The 13,619-nt window shown below is 28.8% G+C and overlaps 8 non-coding genes across 8 annotated transcripts; all 8 read left to right on the plus strand.

The window, feature by feature from the left end:
- The first annotated feature begins 41 nt into the window (after window positions 1–41).
- Window positions 42–113, plus strand: TRNAG-UCC (transfer RNA glycine (anticodon UCC)). Its single transcript has one exon. It is a non-coding gene; the product is annotated as a tRNA-Gly (tRNA).
- Window positions 114–3,232: 3,119 nt separating this feature from the next.
- TRNAG-UCC (transfer RNA glycine (anticodon UCC)) lies at window positions 3,233–3,304 on the plus strand. Its single transcript has one exon. It is a non-coding gene; the product is annotated as a tRNA-Gly (tRNA).
- A 1,525-nt stretch (window positions 3,305–4,829) lies between these two features.
- TRNAG-UCC (transfer RNA glycine (anticodon UCC)) lies at window positions 4,830–4,901 on the plus strand. Its single transcript has one exon. It is a non-coding gene; the product is annotated as a tRNA-Gly (tRNA).
- Window positions 4,902–5,865: 964 nt separating this feature from the next.
- On the plus strand, window positions 5,866–5,937 carry TRNAG-UCC (transfer RNA glycine (anticodon UCC)). The gene has a single exon. It is a non-coding gene; the product is annotated as a tRNA-Gly (tRNA).
- Window positions 5,938–7,332: 1,395 nt separating this feature from the next.
- TRNAG-UCC (transfer RNA glycine (anticodon UCC)) lies at window positions 7,333–7,404 on the plus strand. The gene has a single exon. It is a non-coding gene; the product is annotated as a tRNA-Gly (tRNA).
- Window positions 7,405–8,928: 1,524 nt separating this feature from the next.
- TRNAG-UCC (transfer RNA glycine (anticodon UCC)) lies at window positions 8,929–9,000 on the plus strand. Its single transcript has one exon. It is a non-coding gene; the product is annotated as a tRNA-Gly (tRNA).
- Window positions 9,001–10,525: 1,525 nt separating this feature from the next.
- TRNAG-UCC (transfer RNA glycine (anticodon UCC)) lies at window positions 10,526–10,597 on the plus strand. Its single transcript has one exon. It is a non-coding gene; the product is annotated as a tRNA-Gly (tRNA).
- A 1,524-nt stretch (window positions 10,598–12,121) lies between these two features.
- TRNAG-UCC (transfer RNA glycine (anticodon UCC)) lies at window positions 12,122–12,193 on the plus strand. The gene has a single exon. It is a non-coding gene; the product is annotated as a tRNA-Gly (tRNA).
- The last annotated feature ends 1,426 nt before the right edge of the window (window positions 12,194–13,619 follow it).

Consider the following 13,619-nt stretch of genomic DNA (forward strand, 5'->3'; position numbering starts at 1 on the left):
ACTAATAATACATCGGTCAATATTTTTAATGAACCGAGTAAGCGTTTGTAGTCCAACGGTTAGGATAATTGCCTTCCAAGCAATAGACCCGGGTTCGACTCCCGGCAAACGCAATGTTGTTGTTTTGGTGTGTCACAAACGTCCCCCAAATTAAACCTGGTCGCAAATTCATTGCTTAGTAATCACATACTTTTATTCTAAAGTCCATGTTATATTTTTGTGAAGAAAATCTTACCAAGAAAAATAAGATGACACCTTAGTTATCTCTTGCGTCCAAAAAAGTTAAGACAATGCAAGACATATGACTTATTACCTTCTTTCATAAATATTGGTAATCATTATAATTCTATTTAGAAAAATATTCTTCCTAATCCAAAATCTTTTCCCAGTTATAATCAAGATTACTTAAAGGCTTTAACATCCATGCATTGCTTAGTAATCACATGCTTTTATTCTAAAGTCCATGTTATATTTTTGTGAAGAAAATCTTACCAAGAAAAATAAGATGACACCTTAGTTATCTCTTGCCTCCAAAAAAGATAAGACAATGCATGGCATATGACTTATTACCTTATTTCATAAATATTGGTAATCATTATAATTCTATTTAGAAAATTATGTATGTTGTTTAAGCAATCAATCAGTAACCTTAACATTAAGTGTTTTCACCTTCTGCATTCTGATACACGCTCATAAATCTTGACATTATCAAAAAATAACCTAACTCTTTGGATAAAGTTTTTTCTTATTTTCTTTCTTATAACACATACCAACTTATATATGTAGGACACGTATTTAATGATGCATACACATTTTAAAATAAAATGCAATCTTTAGTACAAACAACTATCTTCTTATAATTCATGCCAATGAATTGCAAAAAAAAAGTTGAGCTTCATACGTTTTACGAGGGAACATATTATTGTCGGTTAAAAAATTTCTTACCAAAGTTAACAAGTTGTTAAAGTTCTCTTTAGAAGATCCATTTTTTAGGTTGATGTTTTACAATATAAAGAACGATTACAATCACGTGAACTTAAAATACCTAGCATGCAACATTTTATAAACATTACTTCCAACCTCTCAAATTTTTATGGACAATCAAAAGTTCCTTTTCAACTACATGCACAAGCTTATTGAAACGATCAAATTCATGCATATCTTTTTTAGAAAATATTAGATGTATATATCTTTTTTATTGTTGGATCTAGTTTTTTCTTGCGAATAGTGTATCCACTAATATTTGTATAACAACACTCTAAAAAAAGAGCAAATAGTTTCAACGGACCTGCTTTTCTATGCATGATCAACAACAAACTTAAAGAATTCTCTCAATCCATCTTCGTATTCTTATACATAAATAAGACATGATACCCACCAACAACAAAAAACAAATACAAAGAAATAAATAAAATGAGGAACAGAGACAAAGAATGATATAAAAAAGAATTATAGAGGTTAATTGTTTTATTTTTGAAGAGAGGGATACATGATTTCTTGAAAACAAACGTGATATGATTTTTCTTTATTTTGAGAAAAATATATGTAAATTGTTTAGCTCGTATGTTATATTGAGAAGATTATTTACCACTTACAAACTAATAATACATCGGTCAATATTTTTAATTAACCGAGTAAGCGTTTGTAGTCCAACGGTTAGGATAATTGCCTTCCAAGCAATAGACCCGGGTTCGACTCCGGCAAACGCAATGTGTTGTTTTGGTGTATCACAAACGTCCCCCAAATTAAACCTGGTCGCAAATCATTGCTTAGTAATGACATACTTTTATTCTAAAGTCCATGTTATATTTTTGTGAAGAAAATCTTACCAAGAAAAATAAGATGACACCTTAGTTATCTCTTGCGTCCAAAAAAGTTAAGACAATGCAAGACATATGACTTATTACCTTCTTTCATAAATATTGGTAATCATTATAATTCTATTTAGAAAAATATTCTTCCTAATCCAAAATCTTTTCCCAGTTATAATCAAGATTACTTAAAGGCTTTAACATCCATGCATTGCTTAGTAATCACATGCTTTTATTCTAAAGTCCATGTTATATTTTTGTGAAGAAAATCTTACCAAGAAAAATAAGATGACACCTTAGTTATCTCTTGCCTCCAAAAAAGATAAGACAATGCATGGCATATGACTTATTACCTTATTTCATAAATATTGGTAATCATTATAATTCTATTTAGAAAATTATGTATGTTGTTTAAGCAATCAATCAGTAACCTTAACATTAAGTGTTTTCACCTTCTGCATTCTGATACACGCTCATAAATCTTGACATTATCAAAAAATAACCTAACTCTTTGGATAAAGTTTTTTCTTATTTTCTTTCTTATAACACATACCAACTTATATATGTAGGACACGTATTTAATGATGCATACACATTTTAAAATAAAATGCAATCTTTAGTACAAACAACTATCTTCTTATAATTCATGCCAATGAATTGCAAAAAAAAAGTTGAGCTTCATACGTTTTACGAGGGAACATATTATTGTCGGTTAAAAAATTTCTTACCAAAGTTAACAAGTTGTTAAAGTTCTCTTTAGAAGATCCATTTTTTAGGTTGATGTTTTACAATATAAAGAACGATTACAATCACGTGAACTTAAAATACCTAGCATGCAACATTTTATAAACATTACTTCCAACCTCTCAAATTTTTATGGACAATCAAAAGTTCCTTTTCAACTACATGCACAAGCTTATTGAAACGATCAAATTCATGCATATCTTTTTTAGAAAATATTAGATGTATATATCTTTTTTATTGTTGGATCTAGTTTTTTCTTGCGAATAGTGTATCCACTAATATTTGTATAACAACACTCTAAAAAAAGAGCAAATAGTTTCAACGGACCTGCTTTTCTATGCATGATCAACAACAAACTTAAAGAATTCTCTCAATCCATCTTCGTATTCTTATACATAAATAAGACATGATACCCACCAACAACAAAAAACAAATACAAAGAAATAAATAAAGTGAGGAACAGAGACAAAGAATGATATAAAAAAGAATTATAGAGGTTAATTGTTTTATTTTTGAAGAGAGGGATACATGATTTCTTGAAAACAAACGTGATATGATTTTTCTTTATTTTGAGAAAAATATATGTAAATTGTTTAGCTCATATGTAATATTGAGAAGATTATTTACCACTTACAAACTAATAATACATCGGTCAATATTTTTAATGAACCGAGTAAGCGTTTGTAGTCCAACGGTTAGGATAATTGCCTTCCAAGCAATAGACCTGGGTTCGACTCACGGCAAACGCAATGTGTTGTTTTGGTGTATCACAAACGTCCCCCAAATTAAACCTGGTCGCAAATTCATTGCTTAGTAATCACATACTTTTATTCTAAAGTCCATGTTATATTTTTGTGAAGAAAATCTTACCAAGAAAAATAAGATGACACCTTAGTTATCTCTTGCGTCCAAAAAAGTTAAGACAATGCAAGACATATGACTTATTACCTTCTTTCATAAATATTGGTAATCATTATAATTCTATTTAGAAAAATATTCTTCCTAATCCAAAATCTTTTCCCAGTTATAATCAAGATTACTTAAAGGCTTTAACATCCATGCATTGCTTAGTAATCACATGCTTTTATTCTAAAGTCCATGTTATATTTTTGTGAAGAAAATCTTACCAAGAAAAATAAGATGACACCTTAGTTATCTCTTGCCTCCAAAAAAGATAAGACAATGCATGGCATATGACTTATTACCTTATTTCATAAATATTGGTAATCATTATAATTCTATTTAGAAAATTATGTATGTTGTTTAAGCAATCAATCAGTAACCTTAACATTAAGTGTTTTCACCTTCTGCATTCTGATACACGCTCATAAATCTTGACATTATCAAAAAATAACCTAACTCTTTGGATAAAGTTTTTTCTTATTTTCTTTCTTATAACACATACCAATTTATATATGTAGGACACGTATTTAATGATGCATACACATTTTAAAATAAAATGCAATCTTTAGTACAAACAACTATCTTCTTATAATTCATGCCAATGAATTGCAAAAAAAAAGTTGAGCTTCATACGTTTTACGAGGGAACATATTATTGTCGGTTAAAAAATTTCTTACCAAAGTTAACAAGTTGTTAAAGTTCTCTTTAGAAGATCCATTTTTTAGGTTGATGTTTTACAATATAAAGAACGATTACAATCACGTGAACTTAAAATACCTAGCATGCAACATTTTATAAACATTACTTCCAACCTCTCAAATTTTTATGGACAATCAAAAGTTCCTTTTCAACTACATGCACAAGCTTATTGAAACGATCAAATTCATGCATATCTTTTTTAGAAAATATTAGATGTATATATCTTTTTTTATTGTTGGATCTAGTTTTTTCTTGCGAATAGTGTATCCACTAATATTTGTATAACAACACTCTAAAAAAAGAGCAAATAGTTTCAACGGACCTGCTTTTCTATGCATGATCAACAACAAACTTAAAGAATTCTCTCAATCCATCTTCGTATTCTTATACATAAATAAGACATGATACCCACCAACAACAAAAAACAAATACAAAGAAATAAATAAAGTGAGGAACAGAGACAAAGAATGATATAAAAAAGAATTATAGAGGTTAATTGTCTTATTTTTGAAGAGAGGGATACATGATTTCTTGAAAACAAACGTGATATGATTTTTCTTTATTTTGAGAAAAATATATGTAAATTTTTTAGCTCATATGTAATATTGAGAAGATTATTTACCACTTACAAACTAATAATACATCGGTCAATATTTTTAATGAAACGAGTAAGCGTTTGTAGTCCAACGGTTAGGATAATTGCCTTCCTAGCAATAGACCCGGGTTCGACTCCCGGCAAACGCACTGTGTTGTTTTGGTGTATCACAAACGTCCCCCAAATTAAAAATAACCTAACTCTTTGGATAAATTTTTTTCTTATTTTCTTTCTTATAACACATACCAATTTATATATGTAGGACACGTATTTAATGATGCATACACATTTTAAAATAAAATGCAATCTTTAGTACAAACAACTATCTTCTTATAATTCATGCCAATGAATTGCAAAAAAAAAGTTGAGCTTCATACGTTTTACGAGGGAACATATTATTGTCGGTTAAAAAATTTCTTACCAAAGTTAACAAGTTGTTAAAGTTCTCTTTAGAAGATCCATTTTTTAGGTTGATGTTTTACAATATAAAGAACGATTACAATCACGTGAACTTAAAATACCTAGCATGCAACATTTTATAAACATTACTTCCAACCTCTCAAATTTTTATTGACAATCAAAAGTTCCTTTTCAACTACATGCACAAGCTTATTGAAACGATCAAATTCATGCATATCTTTTTTAGAAAATATTAGATGTATATATCTTTTTTATTGTTGGATCTAGTTTTTTCTTGCGAATAGTGTATCCACTAATATTTGTATAACAACACTCTAAAAAAAGAGCAAATAGTTTCAACGGACCTGCTTTTCTATGCATGATCAACAACAAACTTAAAGAATTCTCTCAATCCATCTTCGTATTCTTATACATAAATAAGACATGATACCCACCAACAACAAAAAACAAATACAAAGAAATAAATAAAGTGAGGAACAGAGACAAAGAATGATATAAAAAAGAATTATAGAGGTTAATTGTTTTATTTTTGAAGAGAGGGATACATGATTTCTTGAAAACAAACGTGATATGATTTTTCTTTATTTTGAGAAAAATATATGTAAATTTTTAGCTCATATGTAATATTGAGAAGATTATTTACCACTTACAAACTAATAATACATCAGTCAATATTTTTAATGAACCGAGTAAGCGTTTGTAGTCCAACGGTTAGGATAATTGCCTTCCAAGCAATAGACCCGGGTTCGACTCCCGGCAAACGCAATGTTGTTGTATTGGTGTGTCCCAAACGTCCAAAAAAGTTAAGACAATGCAAGACATATGACTTATTACCTTCTCTCATAAATATTGGTAATCATTATAATTCTATTTAGAAAAATATTCTTCCTAATCCAAAATCTTTTCCCAGTTATAATCAAGATTACTTAAAGGCTTTAACATCCATGCATTGCTTAGTAATCACATGCTTTTATTCTAAAGTCCATGTTATATTTTTGTGAAGAAAATCTTACCAAGAAAAATAAGATGACACCTTAGTTATCTCTTGCCTCCAAAAAAGATAAGACAATGCATGGCATATGACTTATTACCTTATTTCATAAATATTGGTAATCATTATAATTCTATTTAGAAAATTATGTATGTTGTTTAAGCAATCAATCAGTAACCTTAACATTAAGTGTTTTCACCTTCTGCATTCTGATACACGCTCATAAATCTTGACATTATCAAAAAATAACCTAACTCTTTGGATAAAGTTTTTTCTTATTTTCTTTCTTATAACACATACCAACTTATATATGTAGGACACGTATTTAATGATGCATACACATTTTAAAATAAAATGCAATCTTTAGTACAAACAACTATCTTCTTATAATTCATGCCAATGAATTGCAAAAAAAAAGTTGAGCTTCATACGTTTTACGAGGGAACATATTATTGTCGGTTAAAAAATTTCTTACCAAAGTTAACAAGTTGTTAAAGTTCTCTTTAGAAGATCCATTTTTTAGGTTGATGTTTTACAATATAAAGAACGATTACAATCACGTGAACTTAAAATACCTAGCATGCAACATTTTATAAACATTACTTCCAACCTCTCAAATTTTTATGGACAATCAAAAGTTCCTTTTCAACTACATGCACAAGCTTATTGAAACGATCAAATTCATGCATATCTTTTTTAGAAAATATTAGATGTATATATCTTTTTTTATTGTTGGATCTAGTTTTTTCTTGCGAATAGTGTATCCACTAATATTTGTATAACAACACTCTAAAAAAAGAGCAAATAGTTTCAACGGACCTGCTTTTCTATGCATGATCAACAACAAACTTAAAGAATTCTCTCAATCCATCTTCGTATTCTTATACATAAATAAGACATGATACCCACCAACAACAAAAAACAAATACAAAGAAATAAATAAAGTGAGGAACAGAGACAAAGAATGATATAAAAAAGAATTATAGAGGTTAATTGTTTTATTTTTGAAGAGAGGGATACATGATTTCTTGAAAACAAACGTGATATGATTTTTCTTTATTTTGAGAAAAATATATGTAAATTGTTTAGCTCATATGTAATATTGAGAAGATTATTTACCACTTACAAACTAATAATACATCGGTCAATATTTTTAATGAACCGAGTAAGCGTTTGTAGTCCAACGGTAAGGATAATTGCCTTCCAAGCAATAGACCCGGGTTCGACTCCTGGCAAACGCAATGTTGTTGTTTTGGTGTGTCACAAACGTCCCCCAAATTAAACCTGGTCGCAAATTCATTGCTTAGTAATCACATACTTTTATTCTAAAGTCCATGTTATATTTTTGTGAAGAAAATCTTACCAAGAAAAATAAGATGACACCTTAGTTATCTCTTGCGTCCAAAAAAGTTAAGACAATGCAAGACATATGACTTATTACCTTCTTTCATAAATATTGGTAATCATTATAATTCTATTTAGAAAAATATTCTTCCTAATCCAAAATCTTTTCCCAGTTATAATCAAGATTACTTAAAGGCTTTAACATCCATGCATTGCTTAGTAATCACATGCTTTTATTCTAAAGTCCATGTTATATTTTTGTGAAGAAAATCTTACCAAGAAAAATAAGATGACACCTTAGTTATCTCTTGCCTCCAAAAAAGATAAGACAATGCATGGCATATGACTTATTACCTTATTTCATAAATATTGGTAATCATTATAATTCTATTTAGAAAATTATGTATGTTGTTTAAGCAATCAATCAGTAACCTTAACATTAAGTGTTTTCACCTTCTGCATTCTGATACACGCTCATAAATCTTGACATTATCAAAAAATAACCTAACTCTTTGGATAAAGTTTTTTCTTATTTTCTTTCTTATAACACATACCAACTTATATATGTAGGACACGTATTTAATGATGCATACACATTTTAAAATAAAATGCAATCTTTAGTACAAACAACTATCTTCTTATAATTCATGCCAATGAATTGCAAAAAAAAAGTTGAGCTTCATACGTTTTACGAGGGAACATATTATTGTCGGTTAAAAAATTTCTTACCAAAGTTAACAAGTTGTTAAAGTTCTCTTTAGAAGATCCATTTTTTAGGTTGATGTTTTACAATATAAAGAACGATTACAATCACGTGAACTTAAAATACCTAGCATGCAACATTTTATAAACATTACTTCCAACCTCTCAAATTTTTATGGACAATCAAAAGTTCCTTTTCAACTACATGCACAAGCTTATTGAAACGATCAAATTCATGCATATCTTTTTTAGAAAATATTAGATGTATATATTTTTTTATTGTTGGATCTAGTTTTTTCTTGCGAATAGTGTATCCACTAATATTTGTATAACAACACTCTAAAAAAAGAGCAAATAGTTTCAACGGACCTGCTTTTCTATGCATGATCAACAACAAACTTAAAGAATTCTCTCAATCCATCTTCGTATTCTTATACATAAATAAGACATGATACCCACCAACAACAAAAAACAAATACAAAGAAATAAATAAAGTGAGGAACAGAGACAAAGAATGATATAAAAAAGAATTATAGAGGTTAATTGTTTTATTTTTGAAGAGAGGGATACATGATTTCTTGAAAACAAACGTGATATGATTTTTCTTTATTTTGAGAAAAATATATGTAAATTGTTTAGCTCATATGTAATATTGAGAAGATTATTTACCACTTACAAACTAATAATACATCGGTCAATATTTTTAATGAACCGAGTAAGCGTTTGTAGTCCAACGGTTAGGATAATTGCCTTCCAAGCAATAGACCCGGGTTCGACTCCCGGCAAACGCAATGTTGTTGTTTGGTGTGTCACAAACGTCCCCCAAATTAAACCTGGTCGCAAATTCATTGCTTAGTAATCACATACTTTTATTCTAAAGTCCATGTTATATTTTTGTGAAGAAAATCTTACCAAGAAAAATAAGATGACACCTTAGTTATCTCTTGCGTCCAAAAAAGTTAAGACAATGCAAGACATATGACTTATTACCTTCTTTCATAAATATTGGTAATCATTATAATTCTATTTAGAAAAATATTCTTCCTAATCCAAAATCTTTTCCCAGTTATAATCAAGATTACTTAAAGGCTTTAACATCCATGCATTGCTTAGTAATCACATGCTTTTATTCTAAAGTCCATGTTATATTTTTGTGAAGAAAATCTTACCAAGAAAAATAAGATGACACCTTAGTTATCTCTTGCCTCCAAAAAAGATAAGACAATGCATGGCATATGACTTATTACCTTATTTCATAAATATTGGTAATCATTATAATTCTATTTAGAAAATTATGTATGTTGTTTAAGCAATCAATCAGTAACCTTAACATTAAGTGTTTTCACCTTCTGCATTCTGATACACGCTCATAAATCTTGACATTATCAAAAAATAACCTAACTCTTTGGATAAAGTTTTTTCTTATTTTCTTTCTTATAACACATACCAACTTATATATGTAGGACACGTATTTAATGATGCATACACATTTTAAAATAAAATGCAATCTTTAGTACAAACAACTATCTTCTTATAATTCATGCCAATGAATTGCAAAAAAAAAGTTGAGCTTCATACGTTTTACGAGGGAACATATTATTGTCGGTTAAAAAATTTCTTACCAAAGTTAACAAGTTGTTAAAGTTCTCTTTAGAAGATCCATTTTTTAGGTTGATGTTTTACAATATAAAGAACGATTACAATCACGTGAACTTAAAATACCTAGCATGCAACATTTTATAAACATTACTTCCAACCTCTCAAATTTTTATGGACAATCAAAAGTTCCTTTTCAACTACATGCACAAGCTTATTGAAACGATCAAATTCATGCATATCTTTTTTAGAAAATATTAGATGTATATATCTTTTTTTATTGTTGGATCTAGTTTTTTCTTGCGAATAGTGTATCCACTAATATTTGTATAACAACACTCTAAAAAAAGAGCAAATAGTTTCAACGGACCTGCTTTTCTATGCATGATCAACAACAAACTTAAAGAATTCTCTCAATCCATCTTCGTATTCTTATACATAAATAAGACATGATACCCACCAACAACAAAAAACAAATACAAAGAAATAAATAAAGTGAGGAACAGAGACAAAGAATGATATAAAAAAGAATTATAGAGGTTAATTGTTTTATTTTTGAAGAGAGGGATACATGATTTCTTGAAAACAAACGTGATATGATTTTTCTTTATTTTGAGAAAAATATATGTAAATTGTTTAGCTCATATGTAATATTGAGAAGATTATTTACCACTTACAAACTAATAATACATCGGTCAATATTTTTAATGAACCGAGTAAGCGTTTGTAGTCCAACGGTTAGGATAATTGCCTTCCAAGCAATAGACCCGGGTTCGACTCCCGGCAAACGCAATGTTGTTGTTTTGGTGTGTCACAAACGTCCCCCAAATTAAACCTGGTCGCAAATTCATTGCTTAGTAATCACATACTTTTATTCTAAAGTCCATGTTATATTTTTGTGAAGAAAATCTTACCAAGAAAAATAAGATGACACCTTAGTTATCTCTTGCGTCCAAAAAAGTTAAGACAATGCAAGACATATGACTTATTACCTTCTTTCATAAATATTGGTAATCATTATAATTCTATTTAGAAAAATATTCTTCCTAATCCAAAATCTTTTCCCAGTTATAATCAAGATTACTTAAAGGCTTTAACATCCATGCATTGCTTAGTAATCACATGCTTTTATTCTAAAGTCCATGTTATATTTTTGTGAAGAAAATCTTACCAAGAAAAATAAGATGACACCTTAGTTATCTCTTGCCTCCAAAAAAGATAAGACAATGCATGGCATATGACTTATTACCTTATTTCATAAATATTGGTAATCATTATAATTCTATTTAGAAAATTATGTATGTTGTTTAAGCAATCAATCAGTAACCTTAACATTAAGTGTTTTCACCTTCTGCATTCTGATACACGCTCATAAATCTTGACATTATCAAAAAATAACCTAACTCTTTGGATAAAGTTTTTTCTTATTTTCTTTCTTATAACACATACCAACTTATATATGTAGGACACGTATTTAATGATGCATACACATTTTAAAATAAAATGCAATCTTTAGTACAAACAACTATCTTCTTATAATTCATGCCAATGAATTGCAAAAAAAAAGTTGAGCTTCATACGTTTTACGAGGGAACATATTATTGTCGGTTAAAAAATTTCTTACCAAAGTTAACAAGTTGTTAAAGTTCTCTTTAGAAGATCCATTTTTTAGGTTGATGTTTTACAATATAAAGAACGATTACAATCAAGTGAACTTAAAATACCTAGCATGCAACATTTTATAAACATTACTTCCAACCTCTCAAATTTTTATGGACAATCAAAAGTTCCTTTTCAACTACATGCACAAGCTTATTGAAACGATCAAATTCATGCATATCTTTTTTAGAAAATATTAGATGTATATATCTTTTTTATTGTTGGATCTAGTTTTTTCTTGCGAATAGTGTATCCACTAATATTTGTATAACAACACTCTAAAAAAGAGCAAATAGTTTCAACGGACCTGCTTTTCTATGCATGATCAACAACAAACTTAAAGAATTCTTTCAATCCATCTTCGTATTCTTATACATAAATAAGACATGATACCCACCAACAACAAAAAACAAATACAAAGAAATAAATAAAGTGAGGAACAGAGACAAAGAATGATATAAAAAAGAATTATAGAGGTTAATTGTTTTATTTTTGAAGAGAGGGATACATGATTTCTTGAAAACAAACGTGATATGATTTTTCTTTATTTTGAGAAAAATATATGTAAATTGTTTAGCTCATATGTAATATTGAGAAGATTATTTACCACTTACAAACTAATAATACATCGGTCAATATTTTTAATGAACCGAGTAAGCGTTTGTAGTCCAACGGTTAGGATAATTGCCTTCCAAGCAATAGACCTGGGTTCGACTCACGGCAAACGCAATGTGTTGTTTTGGTGTATCACAAACGTCCCCCAAATTAAACCTGGTCGCAAATTCATTGCTTAGTAATCACATACTTTTATTCTAAAGTCCATGTTATATTTTTGTGAAGAAAATCTTACCAAGAAAAATAAGATGACACCTTAGTTATCTCTTGCGTCCAAAAAAGTTAAGACAATGCAAGACATATGACTTATTACCTTCTTTCATAAATATTGGTAATCATTATAATTCTATTTAGAAAAATATTCTTCCTAATCCAAAATCTTTTCCCAGTTATAATCAAGATTACTTAAAGGCTTTAACATCCATGCATTGCTTAGTAATCACATGCTTTTATTCTAAAGTCCATGTTATATTTTTGTGAAGAAAATCTTACCAAGAAAAATAAGATGACACCTTAGTTATCTCTTGCCTCCAAAAAAGATAAGACAATGCATGGCATATGACTTATTACCTTATTTCATAAATATTGGTAATCATTATAATTCTATTTAGAAAATTATGTATGTTGTTTAAGCAATCAATCAGTAACCTTAACATTAAGTGTTTTCACCTTCTGCATTCTGATACACGCTCATAAATCTTGACATTATCAAAAAATAACCTAACTCTTTGGATAAAGTTTTTTCTTATTTTCTTTCTTATAACACATACCAATTTATATATGTAGGACACGTATTTAATGATGCATACACATTTTAAAATAAAATGCAATCTTTAGTACAAACAACTATCTTCTTATAATTCATGCCAATGAATTGCAAAAAAAAAGTTGAGCTTCATACGTTTTACGAGGGAACATATTATTGTCGGTTAAAAAATTTCTTACCAAAGTTAACAAGTTGTTAAAGTTCTCTTTAGAAGATCCATTTTTTAGGTTGATGTTTTACAATATAAAGAACGATTACAATCACGTGAACTTAAAATACCTAGCATGCAACATTTTATAAACATTACTTCCAACCTCTCAAATTTTTATGGACAATCAAAAGTTCCTTTTCAACTACATGCACAAGCTTATTGAAACGATCAAATTCATGCATATCTTTTTTAGAAAATATTAGATGTATATATCTTTTTTTATTGTTGGATCTAGTTTTTTCTTGCGAATAGTGTATCCACTAATATTTGTATAACAACACTCTAAAAAAAGAGCAAATAGTTTCAACGGACCTGCTTTTCTATGCATGATCAACAACAAACTTAAAGAATTCTCTCAATCCATCTTCGTATTCTTATACATAAATAAGACATGATACCCACCAACAACAAAAAACAAATACAAAGAAATAAATAAAGTGAGGAACAGAGACAAAGAATGATATAAAAAAGAATTATAGAGGTTAATTGTTTTATTTTTGAAGAGAGGGATACATGATTTCTTGAAAACAAACGTGATATGATTTTTCTTTATTTTGAGAAAA

The sequence above is a fragment of the Lathyrus oleraceus genome, chromosome 1 (assembly GCF_024323335.1).
Source record: "Lathyrus oleraceus cultivar Zhongwan6 chromosome 1, CAAS_Psat_ZW6_1.0, whole genome shotgun sequence".
Classification (NCBI taxonomy): domain Eukaryota; kingdom Viridiplantae; phylum Streptophyta; class Magnoliopsida; order Fabales; family Fabaceae; genus Lathyrus; species Lathyrus oleraceus.